This window comes from Phalangium opilio, unplaced genomic scaffold, assembly GCF_054372755.1.
Source record: "Phalangium opilio isolate 3A_F unplaced genomic scaffold, DU_Popi_V2 ptg000209l_1, whole genome shotgun sequence".
Classification (NCBI taxonomy): Eukaryota; Metazoa; Arthropoda; class Arachnida; order Opiliones; family Phalangiidae; genus Phalangium; species Phalangium opilio.
The window spans coordinates 4,860,996-4,874,312 of NW_028324217.1; positions in this window are offsets into that span (position 1 = coordinate 4,860,996).

Here is a 13,317-nt window from a genome sequence, read left to right on the forward strand (position 1 = left end):
TTTTTGGATATCATGGAGTCTCACATCCATGCTGTTATCTTTGTCATTTAACGGCATCCTCTTGGCGAAATTGGCGAAAAAAAGCGCCCCCTTTCGGTACGAGGAGTTAAAAGATATTCTAAGTGATAGAAATATGAAACTACTTCTGCTTGAAAATACTCCGCCATATAAAGACATAAAGGTAATTTTAGTTGAGCCAAATTTATCGCTAAACCCGAGGAGGTTTGGGCTGGGTCTTGATTATCAGTCCGTCAGTTAGTAAGGGTACACGTACCTCTTGGACTTAATGTTTCAGACACCATGTTCTACGACACTTATCACTCAGTCTAACCAAGAAGTGATATCAATTTTATTAGGGAGAAGGTTTAAGATGGCTAAGTATTCGCGCGCCGTAGTCTCAGTCCCTCTATCAAAATACAAGGGGGGACGTAAAAGAATTACCGGGCTATTTCGCCTCTCCTCAGTCGGAAAACCAGTAATTTTCGTCATTCGCGTCGCGCTGACATGAGTTTTCAAGAACTAATGAAATGCTGGTTGTAATTTAGAGGCGGGGATTAACTCCGGACCCTATACGTTTGGACTGGAAATGTGGCGAATTTATACCTTCTCCCTAATAAACTAGATATCACTTCTTGGTCTAACCTAACAATGAATGGTCTAACTCAAAGAATACACCCTTTCATTTATAACATACTTATCAGTAACACCATAACGTACTGCAACGTCAGAACAGGTAAATTTAATACCCCTTTATACTTCCTAAGATATGTCATTAACTTCAGGTTTTGTTACAATAAGTCGGTTTCTCCCTCTTGCTCCTCTGTTGAGTTGGACCGAAACGATCTTCACCAATCACGCTCATTTCAGACATCCGATGATTCTGTGAAACGTGAAGTATGGAAAAAAGTCAACGAGGACGGCACAGCTCCAAGAATTGTTGATTTGGACATACTCGCGGCTTTCAACGACATGATGGAGGGGAAATTGGCCCTTTTGATGCACAGACGAGCTTTCTTTGGTGCGACTATTGAGTTTTGTGGAGATGTTCACGATGTTTATGTCTCGAAAAAGCCCTATATGGGCAACCGTTTTACTGTTTATATGAGAAGGGATATTCCAGTGGATCTGAAAAGATATATCAAATTCGTGTGAGTCATTTTCAGCCCTTCAGGTTCATAAATTTGAAGGGATTTAACTTGATGGGTGGTAGAATGGGTTTAAGGGCAATTTTGAATACAGGATATAATTGCCCGAGTGTTTTATGAATGAGGTCTTAAATTTTATCAAGAAACTTAAAGTTAATTAAGGGTTCATTCAATCAAGACCTTTTCAGACGATAGCAGTTTTGACTCAATTAGATGGGTCAAAACGTTTAGACAGAAAATATTGGTCAGTATTCAAATTTTAATTTGGTGGTTCAACTTGATCAACTTTTGTTCACACGACACAGCTAGTTTACTCAACTCTACTTGACTCATCAGGGCCGGATTAAAGGGGGGCCAAGGGGGCATTGACCCCCGGGCGCTAGGCTTGTTGGGGGCTCATTGGGTTAAACTATTCCCCCTTAGCAACATTTGCTGTTCCTTTTTTACAACTTATGGGGGCGCACATTATCTCGGCCCCCGGGTGCAAATTTGCTTAATCCGGCTCTGTGACTCATCTAAATGAGTCAAAAAGTTCTATCCTGTGAAAAGTCCTTTTCAATTAAGCCCATTAAACTTGCCCAAAGTTTGAAAAACTTTGCAAATCAGCAACAAAAGAAATAATAATTGTTTTTCCTAATAGAGTTCTACAAATTGTGGAGTCGAATGTACTGGAGACGAAACTTACGTTGAGAGATGAATTGGGAAAATTGTGCATGGTGATAACACCCACCGTTTTATCGCCATTAAACATTGAAAAGTTTTATTTTATTATGATTATATACGTTTTTAATATAACTCTCGCGTCTATGGTGTTGGTGGTCGAATTGGTGACGTATTCAAAAACGCAAGCGGTTAAAAGATCGCGTGCACGAAGGATACGTCATTTTGGGAATGCCTCCTATCTTCACAATCGTCTCAGTTGTTAATATTAAAAGCTTGAAATATATTTTCCCGAAGACCGTGCATCGTAACTAGAATCCCCTGTGTTAAAAGGTTTATAATTCGCGTTCATTTTTTTTTTCAACTTTATATTTGCTCGAATGGTTCACTTGCAAAAAACTACTGAACATAGATATGGGTGATTGGTCTTTTTAATTAAAATAACTAATTAGCCAACTTCAACATTATCTGTTTTATCAAGTGCACTTTTAACTATACCAAATGTGGATGACAGGGAAAGTATGACAATGGCCATGGAGCCTGTGTTAAAAAACGCGGACATCAAAGTTTCGCCAATAACTATTTAGTTTCCTAGTGACTGATGGACTTGCAAACTCGCGACTGAAAATAGTTCAGACATTTATGCTCCTTGGTTTAACCATAACCCACTCGATCACGCGAATCACGATGCAAGCTGCTCGCGCTATAGCCAAATTACCGAGATTTATTATAAACGTATGTAGTTTTACATGCTCTTCTATTGTTTCGATAACCTTACTTAAATCCATATTATACCTTCAAATACCTTTTAAAACATTACCAGCTACTCTGTCCTGACTACAAACACAAATCGAGGAAGTTTTAGCATACAAAATAGCAGACGACGGTAACCGCGAAACCGCGAATTAACACAAGACCTATTTTAAGGGAGTGAACAGGCCCAGTATAGCTACGCCAATAAAACGGTCAACTACGGCGAAACTCTGATGACCCGCGACTTTTGGCCATTTTCATACTTTTCCTCTCATCCACTTTTGACTATACTTATTCTTGTTTATCAACTTGAAACCGAAAAACAACAATGCAAAAACATTAAATATGAAAGTATTTCATGGAAATGGTGCACCTTATTTATCTATGAAGTGTAATTATGCCTAAAAAATATTAGGAAGAAAATATTGTAACGCAAATCAATAAACATAGAAACACCTATTTCGTGTTTTTGTTATCGTAACAAGATATAATGGTATCAGAAAAATAAGCTCGACACTTCAAAGTACCCATATAGGAGCTAAGAACTATGAACAGACTGCTGAGTTTCCTCCAGTTCATACCTATGCAATAGACTTTTCCATTAATTCCTCAAGAGAAGCAAACACCACAAAGGCGGGGTCGCCTTCTTGTGTTAATTCTCCAAATTATTTATTTATAAGTGTATACACGCAACACTTCGAAACGAAACCACGTTTGGGCACCAACAACAAGCAAGAAAGTTACAACAAAAAACAAGTACCTGCTGTTTTTTTTTCTCAAGGCTTACGCTTAAATTATTTTGGTTAATTGGAGACAATTGCTACGTAACGAATAAACCATATATTGATTCTTTCGTAACTATGAAGGAAAATGCATTTAACATTCGCGTATCTCTAAGACTGTTCAAGTTCAACCCTAGCAGATCAGATCGAAGTATTTACTTAACAATTGTTAGTCTGGTAAAGATGTCTAGACACGTTTTAATATTAAACCACTTAAATATAAATTTAATGGTTTACTCAAAACTATTCTTCAACGCAGTGGCATTAAATGTTCCATATACCGTTTTATATTTGTGTTGGTTCTTAGGCATCAATACATATTTAAACCTTTTATAAAACATAATTTTCTATAGTGATAATCCAGTCAATTATACATTTGTGAAAAACCCGATGTTCAAAATGATAAATCGTGCTTTTAGAAAATGCATTTAACATTCGCGTATCTCTAAGACTGTTCAAGTTCAACCCTAGCAGATCAGATCGAAGTATTTACTTAACAATTGTTAGTCTGGTAAAGATGTCTAGACACGTTTTAATATTAAACCACTTAAATATAAATTTAATGGTTTACTCAAAACTATTCTTCAACGCAGTGGCATTAAATGTTCCATATACCGTTTTATATTTGTGTTGGTTCTTAGGCATCAATACATATTTAAACCTTTTATAAAACATAATTTTCTATAGTGATAATCCAGTCAATTATACATTTGTGAAAAACCCGATGTTCAAAATGATAAATCGTGCTTTTAGAAAAACGTTTATGATTGAAACTTAAATCTGAGTTAAATTGGCTGGTGGTACGAAAGATGTCGGTCACCGCTGCTACACAAATTGTAAGCTGTAATTTCAACCACTTTATAACATCTAAAGGATAGTATTAAAATTTACAAATAATTAAAGGGTGTTAAGAGGGGTATGTTTCCTCGTGAACTATGTGTTAAATTTTACATCTTTTAAGCCACTCTTTATACTCAACCGCTTGATTGGTTTTAGTTGTTGACATTTTTGGATTAGCTAGTTAATCTTGTGATATAATAATTTTTCATAAGGTACCTGGCTTACTCGATCATGATGACGAAGGTTTCAGTGGACCATTTGGGCTTATTTACCAGGCATTTAAGGCAAAATTAAACAGCAGGTATACCCCAAATTATTTAAAGGGTGTGGTTTATTCATACTATATTAAAAAAAATTTCAACATCTTTATAGTCTGAGTTACCGAATTGTGGGTACAGTGGACTTTGGGAAAGTTTTGTCTGAAAATAATGGAACAGGAGTGTTTGGATCGTTGCTTCGAAATGTAAGAAACCGAGAGTACGGAAGTTATTATGTGTGCTTGTGTATGTGTTTACTGTATTTTTCTATTTTAGGAGAGCCAATTCAGTGCTTGTCCCCTACCAATAAGCAAAGAAGCGAATGATTATTTAGACTACAATTCTTTCATACTGTATGATGATTGGGTTATCATGTCTGGGAAACCTATTATTTCATTCCAGGATCATTTATCTTCACTTACTATATTCAATTCTAAAGTAATTACTACGATACTTGCAATGTTTCCTTGAGCACAGAAAAAGTAAATGCAACCCAAGAGTATGAAATGTCATCCATGACTAAAAAAATTAATGGAATACAATTCGGTTGAACCAGAAGTGAACAAATTTGAGGATTTTATGCCGCTTCCCACGCGCAAAAACTAGAGAGAAAAAAATGGTCGAGTTCCAAAAACATTTCCTACCCCCTTCCCCTCAACCTAAAGCCGCGGATCACGGACGCGGGTGCGGGAATCTAGTTTGGCCGTCTACCGCCACGAGCGTCTCACGTTTTGGAGGGAAAATTCAGAAACCGCTACCAGAGGGCCAACCGTTGGTGTGTTATCAAGAATATTCACTTTCGCCGAGTGAAGAATTTGGTTAGCTCAGTACTTCTGGTCTCATCTCACTTCTGGTTGAACTTACGAACTCTCCTCTCTCAACTGGAAAAACTACAGAGTTCATGGAAGCAATTCTTGCTTCTTGATATCACCAAGAGAAATTAAAAGAGAGTATAATACTTGGGTCGAAATTTAACTATATCCAGCTTTCTGCCCGGTTTGAGGATCGTCCTGTTTTTACCTCCTAAAACTTCAAGTAGCCAATCAGGAGGCTAAAGGTTAGACATTGTAGTTTTGGAAAGTGGTGCTGCTCGAGGGATTCAGGGAGAGGGAACCGCCTCTAAGCCCGTATTCTGCTTTGGGGGAACTATTTTTCCCTCTCTAAAAGCTGTGAGGAGGCTATCCAGGGAAGGGGAGGTCGCGACGCTAGAGAGGTGGCAATCTATAACCCCTTAAGCGAGGCGCAGCACGCGGAAGCAGAAGTATTATACTCTCTTCTATCTTCTCTTGATATCACCCTGTATATATGCAGTATTGCTGTTCCCATAATTTTTGAAAATCGTATAATCGATATTTTGTGATGTAAAGCTGTAAAAGCATTTTGCGGGACTGAGACAATGCTGGGTCCTCGCTCGGAATTTTAGTAATAAAAATTTTCGTCTACAGGTGTGGCTAGCAATATTACTCTGCTCCATAATTGTTCTACTGTTTTCAATATTTGCGAAGAGCCTTTTCTTCAGTGAAGAGTCTAAAATGGCGTCATTTTGTTCAACGCTACTTTTCACAATGAGTTTTAGTCAGGCAAGGTTAGAGTGCGGATTGAAAATGAAGTTAATATTAACTTGTACGTAATCAATACGATTTATGATGTTGCTAGACGTTGCTTTGGGGAAATGGCATCAATTTCTACACCAGCGTATTCTGTTGGCGGTTTGGATGTTGGGTTGTTTCTGCATATCTGCTTCATTTATGGGCTGCATTTTGTCACGATTGGCAAAAGCGGATTCCTTAATATTTTACGATAACTTGAAAGACTTTCTCGACTATCCTGAAGTGCAGTTTGCACTTATGGAAGACTCGCCAATGTATGACGACTTAAAAGTATGTTGCAGATAAAAAGTATGAAAAATAGTGTATACCGATGGTTATACGCGAGCCTATTTTAAATTATTATGTAGTCCAAATAAAAATGTAATATTATTTTAGTTTTCTTCGGATCCAATGAAAAGGAGACTGTTCCAGAAAATTTTGAAAGACAAATCTGTACTTGAACTAGTCGATTTAGATCCTTTGGAAATGTTTGAAAACCTAATACGGGGAAAAGTAGCGTTTCCATCTCCAAAGAGATTTCTGATGTCAGCGTTGCTTCAACTTTGCGATTATTATAAAGAAAACCCACCCATTTTTTCAAAATCAATAATTGGAGATGCAATGGTATATACTTTATATACCAGAAAAGACGTTGATAAAGAACTCAGGAGAATTGTTCATTTTGTGTAAGTAGAATTAAAGTGGCTAAAGTAAACAGAAATAACAGACAGTGAGGGATTAAGGAAACCTATATTCTACAGGGCCGGTAGGCCCTTGTAGATATGACTTGATACCCGTTTGTAATGCTAAACGAAAAAATCACCTTTTTAGGGTTAGCGTCCCATAGAAAAAGCATTACATTTTACCCGGTTTTTTGGGGAAATTGTCATAGGCGATACGGAAAAACTACAGCGAAGTTAGTTTTCGGAATACTTTCAAATTAACAAGCATTTACTAAATGAGAAACTTACCTGCTTAGTTTTTAAATAATTGAAGTCTAATTTTTGTAATTTAACTAATTAATTATGCCTCGAATTCCCTATTTCATAGCAGACGACAGTAAGAAAGTTTATTTCATAGCAGCATAGCCCACTCGATCCGCGCTCCCGGACGCTGCGCTGCTCGAGCAGCTTGCGTCGTGACGCACGTGATCGAGTGGGCTATGATAGCAGACGACTGTAAGGCAACGCTAATTATTTTTTTCGTATTTCATCCGAGCTTTAACACCTTTATTTGGATTTTCTAATGAACTATAACGCCCTTAAAAACCAAAATTGTTTTTATCAGGTCCAATTTTCGCCTAAAAAAGTAATTCAGGTAAATAATTACAGTTAATAAAGGTTTTAATATCGTTTGAAGTAATTTTTCGACGTTCGTTTTGGCCAAGGCTTAAGTTGAATTTTGGTAAGTCTGTGTAATATACTCTTTATAGCGTCTTTCGTCCTTTATGATTATAAAAAAAGCTGATTTCCAGCTCTGTTTTGGAATTTGATTTAGTCTGCTTCATTTCATGCTAGAAACATATCCTAAGTTCCCAACCCTAGGTTTTACACTTTAAAATACTACTGGAAAGATGACAAAAAGTGTTTTCGCTTGGCAGTTAAGACAGTGGTGTTTACGTAAGCGCAGTTAATTCAACACTTCCATATGAGGTATACAGGGTTTCTTTATTTTTTAATTTTTATATTAATTTTATTTTGGCTATTCTCAGTGAGCATTCATATGTTAGAACGCAATTTCGGATTTTTGTGGTCTCCCAAGTCTCCAAAACTGTAAGTTTAACATTTTAGGGCAAATTATTATAATAATCAAGAATATGTATAGATCATCAAGGGTATAAATAGGCAACCTAAGACCCATTTGATTTATGATGTAATAGATCATGTTAGGTTTAGATACAGGGTTAAGCTTATGTTAGGCTAGGTTGTTATGAGCGGCTAAATGTTCACCTGTTTTTGGAATTATCAAGTTTTATCAACTGAATATATTTCCCCTGCTCCAAAATTTTACTAAATTGGATTTGTTTTTACCCCTGATTATTGCTAATTATCTTGTTTATTGCCACAAATTTTCTAAAAAAAAATGGTATTTTAGCTTCTTTCTACCCTAAAAAGAGGCGCACTTTTAGCCATAATCAATGCACTTATTTATGAAGTAAACAGTTCTACGAAATTAACTTTACGATTTTGAAAAGGCTATTAATTTTATTTAATACTCACTAATATCTCGTGCCATCATTATCAATAATGTATGACAAACCAAAGATGATTTCGATTTATATTTTATTCAAAACCGCTAACTAATAGCATTTTTGGTTCCTTAGATAATAGGGACGGGAAATGACATTTTCAGCCTGTTAAGAGTTGACTACTGCCTTAAGACTGAAGTGACAGATATTATACAAAAACGTCTTTGTTTGGACCAAGACCGAAAAAACCAACGATATGAGTGAGGTTTATCAATTGACTGAAGTTTCAGATATTGAAATTTTTCTTTAAGTATTTCTAGTAGTTTAATCCTTAATCACTATTTAATTCAATCAACTGATTTTACTCTTAATCGATCTATTCCCTCTAAATTTATTCAAAAAATTGCATATCTCCGCTTTTTCAAGAACAATTCCATTTTCCGAAAACATTTTATCATGAAATTAATTATTTTGAAGGGAGTACGTTTAGAGGGATCAATAATTAATATTTGTAATATTCTACTGAATTTCTAAGAAGAGCACCCATACACTGCAAGCACGGATGACTGCAAAGTAAGTGAAGTCATTTACGTATTAATTCCGCTGAAAAGAATATAAAATGACATTGTGCAGTACTGAGAAATTTTTCTTTTTATGGAATCTTTACACTAACCTTTGGTTATTTTTATGCTTATAAAATATTTTTCCCGTCCATGAAAGGAGAGCTACCTACTAAAAGGTACCACATGGGACAAAAGTTGTTCCTTTTCCTTTGATAAACGACATTTTATTAGTCCGAGCAAAATAAATTACTCTTCTCAACAAATTGTAACCATTGAAAAAACATTTTTTGGTGCAAACTTGAAAATTTCTCAAGCCACTAACATTTAAACCAATGTCCGTCAAGGTGCTTACAAGTTAATGTGCATCGACACGAAATCCCTTCAAAATAATTAATTTCATGATAAAATGTTTTCGGAAAATGGAATTGTTCTGGAAAAAGCGGAGATATGCAATTTTTTGAATGAATTTAGAGGGAATAGATCGATTAAGAGTAAAATCAGTTGATTGAATTAAATAGTGATTAAGGATTAAACTACTAGAAATACTTAAAGAAAAATTTCAATATCTGAAACTTCAGTCAATTGATAAACCTCACTCATATCGTTGGTTTTTTCGGTCTTGGTCCAAACAAAGACGTTTTTGTGTAATTCACTATGCCTCAGCGCTAACTAAAACTATATTTACTAAAAGTACCTGTGGAAACCGAAGTACATTTAATAGGTTTCCAAAACGGAATAAATGATAAAATATTTTCTAAGGCCCATAATGCTTCAAAAGATGAAGCATTTTCCTTAGTGAGAAAAAAGATAACGTCATGAATTAGAATACCGATTGGTCGACCAAAGAAGTAAGACTCAGCGTCGAAAACATCATAGCAGACACGTGACTATGGAAGGTTTTCAATACCCTCTGTTTCTGTTACTTCTATTTGCCTTTGATATTGGTAATTTTACTCTAAAGTAATCAAGTTACTTTTATACCTTTCAGAACTTCTCAAATTTTGGAAACCAATTTGATTTACGCTTTACTTGATCGTGGATCGTTTTATACCGAATTATGTCTCCTTCGAGATCCACCAGAACTTACTCCATTGGCACTGACAAAATTTTATATATTCATGCTCTTCTATATTGTTGGCATGTCAGTCGCTATAGTTTGTCACGTCATATGGTTCACCCTTGACTATTGACGTTGTATTTCAGTGAAATGGCATGGTCCGTTGATATTTCTGTTACGTCTGTTAAACATGCTTTAGGAAAAGTCAAGAGTTTATGAGTGGCTTACTACATTAACCATATCTGTTACCCAAAAAATTCGTGAAATTCGTCAAAGAGGGTGAAAATTCACATCATTTTATCAAAATGTTACTTAGCTTCTAAAAGAATCCCTTAGCTATCTCCAACAATCTAGGGAAGAACTTTTCAAATTGTGGAAACCAATTAAATGCCCTAACCGAACTGTGTAAATAGAATAGAGCATACATTTTCATGACTTTCAACATAAACTATAGACTCATGTTAGTCAAAATTACGTGAAATTTGTCAAAGAGGCTGAAAGTTCACATCTTTCTATGTAAATGTTTTTAAGCTTCTGAAAGAACCTCATAGAGGGAATGTACAGATATCTCCAACAATCTAGCGCACAGCTTTTAATTAAATTTCCATTAAATTGTGAAAACTTATTTAATTCCCAACCCGAACATTGTAAATACAACCCCATCTAAAACAGATTTCATAGCATTAATGTGTAGTAAGTTTAAGATATATGACTTCTTGTTTTATATGCAATTTTACATTTAAAATTGTGAGAAGGAAGCCACTAGAACATAGATATTCATGCAATTGGCCTTCTTGAAAAAGCGAATTGGCTAACTTCAATATTCTCTATATTGCCAAGTGCACTTTATGAAACTTGTTTTTCATCTTTAAACCGATAAACAACAGTGCAAAAATATTAAATATGAAAGGATTACATGGAAATGGTGCACCTTAATTATCTATGTACTATAAATATGCAAGAATAAATAAAATAGGAAAATATTGTAACACTAATCAATAAACACAGAAAACCCTATTTCGTGTTTAGACTATCGTAATAAGATATATTGGTATCAGAAAAATAAGCTCAAAAGTTTCAAGTACCCATATACGAGGTAAGAACTATGTTGCTTTCATACTTTTGCAATAGACTATTCTACTAATTCCCCAAGAGAAGCAAACACCAAAGGGGCGGGGTCACCTTCTTGGGCTGTATCTCTAAATTATTTATTTATAAGCGCATTTCCACACGATAGAAAGTATCACTTCGAAACGAAACCACGCTTGGGCAACAGCAAGCAAGAAAATTACAAAAGAAAAACAGGTCCCTGCTGTTTTTTTCTCAAGGCTTACACTCAAAATGTTTTGGTTAATTGGAGACAATTGCTAAGTAACGAATAAGCAATATATTGATTCTTTCGTAACTATGAAGGAAACTGCATTTAACATTCGCGTCTCTCTAAGACTGTTCAAGTTCAGAGTCTAAAAAAAACTGATAAAAGAGTATGTAGGCCTACTTAACAAATGTTAGTCAGGTAAAGATTTCCAGACGGGTTTTAATATTAAACCATTTAAATATTAATTTAATGGTTTACTCAAAACTATTCTTCAACGCAGTAGCATTAAAAGTTCCATATACCGTTTTATATTTGTGTTGGTTCTTTGGCATCAATACATATTTAAACCTTTTATAAAACATAATTTTCTAAAGTGATAATCCAGTCAATTATACATTTATGATAAACGCGATGTTCAAAATGATAAATCGTGCTTTTAGAAAAAAGTTTATGATTGAAACTTAAATCAGAGTTATAAAAAACCGCAATTCACTGGTGGTACGAAAGATGTCGGTCACCGCTGTTGCAACAATTGTAAGCTGTAATTTCCATTACTTTTTAACGTCTAAAGGAAATACCAAAAGGAGATGATCTAAAAGGACATAGCTTTCCAGCCTAGGAATGAGGGTAATGTGTGTCAGGTTATCTCTAACGAACGTCTCATCTCGAATGTTCCTAAAATCTGATATCCCAAGGCTAGGCCGAATGTATTTACTGTAGAGTAAATGGTAGTTGAACACCCAAAGTTTTTCTCTACTAATATTTTTTCTCGGCGCCAACTAACATCAGCCGCGGAAAGCTGGGTCTCACTAAAAAAATTCCACCCCCCTTAAAAAAGGTACGAATTTTTACGAAACTTGTGATAAGCTTTTCGGCCAATAGAGACGTAGATCCGCTCGCGTAGATCTTAGGCGATCGGAGTTTACGTTATGGCGGAGCTAGTTAGGTTTAAATGTATTAATTTAGAAATGGATAAAGGGCTCTCAAAACAAACTCAGAGTATTTCCGTGCCAGAAAAATATAATTCCGTCGGCTTCTAATTATGTCGAATTAATCACCCTCTTTAAAAACGTTTGCACTCCAACACGATACACCGTTGCTATAAAAAACGCAAACACCGTGCACTTGGATGAACCCTCCATGCTTGAACTTACTCGGATAAAAAAATTAACCCCGCCTGTTTAACTTCACTCTCCACCGCTGTGGGGCGCTACTTCAAAAGCTCGTTCTCGGTAGTGGCCGATATTTTAGAAATTTTATCTCTGCATTCACGCGAGCTCCGTTGGGAACTTTAAAAAGCTTAACGTCAGAACTTTCAGACACAGAGGCTACGGCAAAAAATCTTACATAGGAACTTGGTGTAAGATTATTCTACTTGTGGAAATACTAAGATTTACTAATGATTCGAGGGGTACTGTTAAAAGGGACATGTTTCCACGTGAATGTTATGTGTTAAATTTTTTGTCATTAATTCAATATCATTTTATGTCACTCGTTATATTTCTTGAAAAATGTACCTATATCAAGGAAAATAATTTAAATAGGGAGCTAACAACTGGCTAATGGGAAGAGATAGTCTGACGTCATGCAGCCCCCTCCTGGTTGGCATTTTTCCGCGTAAAATACTGTTTCCAACCGTTAGGGGGGATGAACCTCCAGTAAGAGAAAGAAGGGTGTGACGTATTTCAGGGTCAGAACTGTTAGCTTCCTATTGTAATTTAAATGAAAATACGCCAAGACTCTTTCAGTTTAAATTACAATAAAATTTCAATGTATTTGGACCATATCTGCATAAAACAAGCAGCAAAAGGTTTTAATTTCAAGTCTTGCTCAATCCACTTGATCATTTACTAGATTTAGCAGATGACATTTTCCGATAAAAGGAAAAGTTCAGGAATCATAAAAGTACGGCCTTTTTCTAAATATATAAGGAAGAATATTAAAAAATTAATGACCTATTATTACAAAATAATTAGTTAAATCGAACCACTTACCCCTACCAGATTGGTTGAATTCTCACAGGCCGAGAGAGGTAAGGGGTAAAGGTTCGGGCTAGCAGACGCCACTAAAGTAATGGCGGATGGCGCAGTAGCCCTCGTTTTTAGAACTAATTAAATGCTAATTATCATATTGTAATAAGAGATCATTAATATTTTTTAATTAGT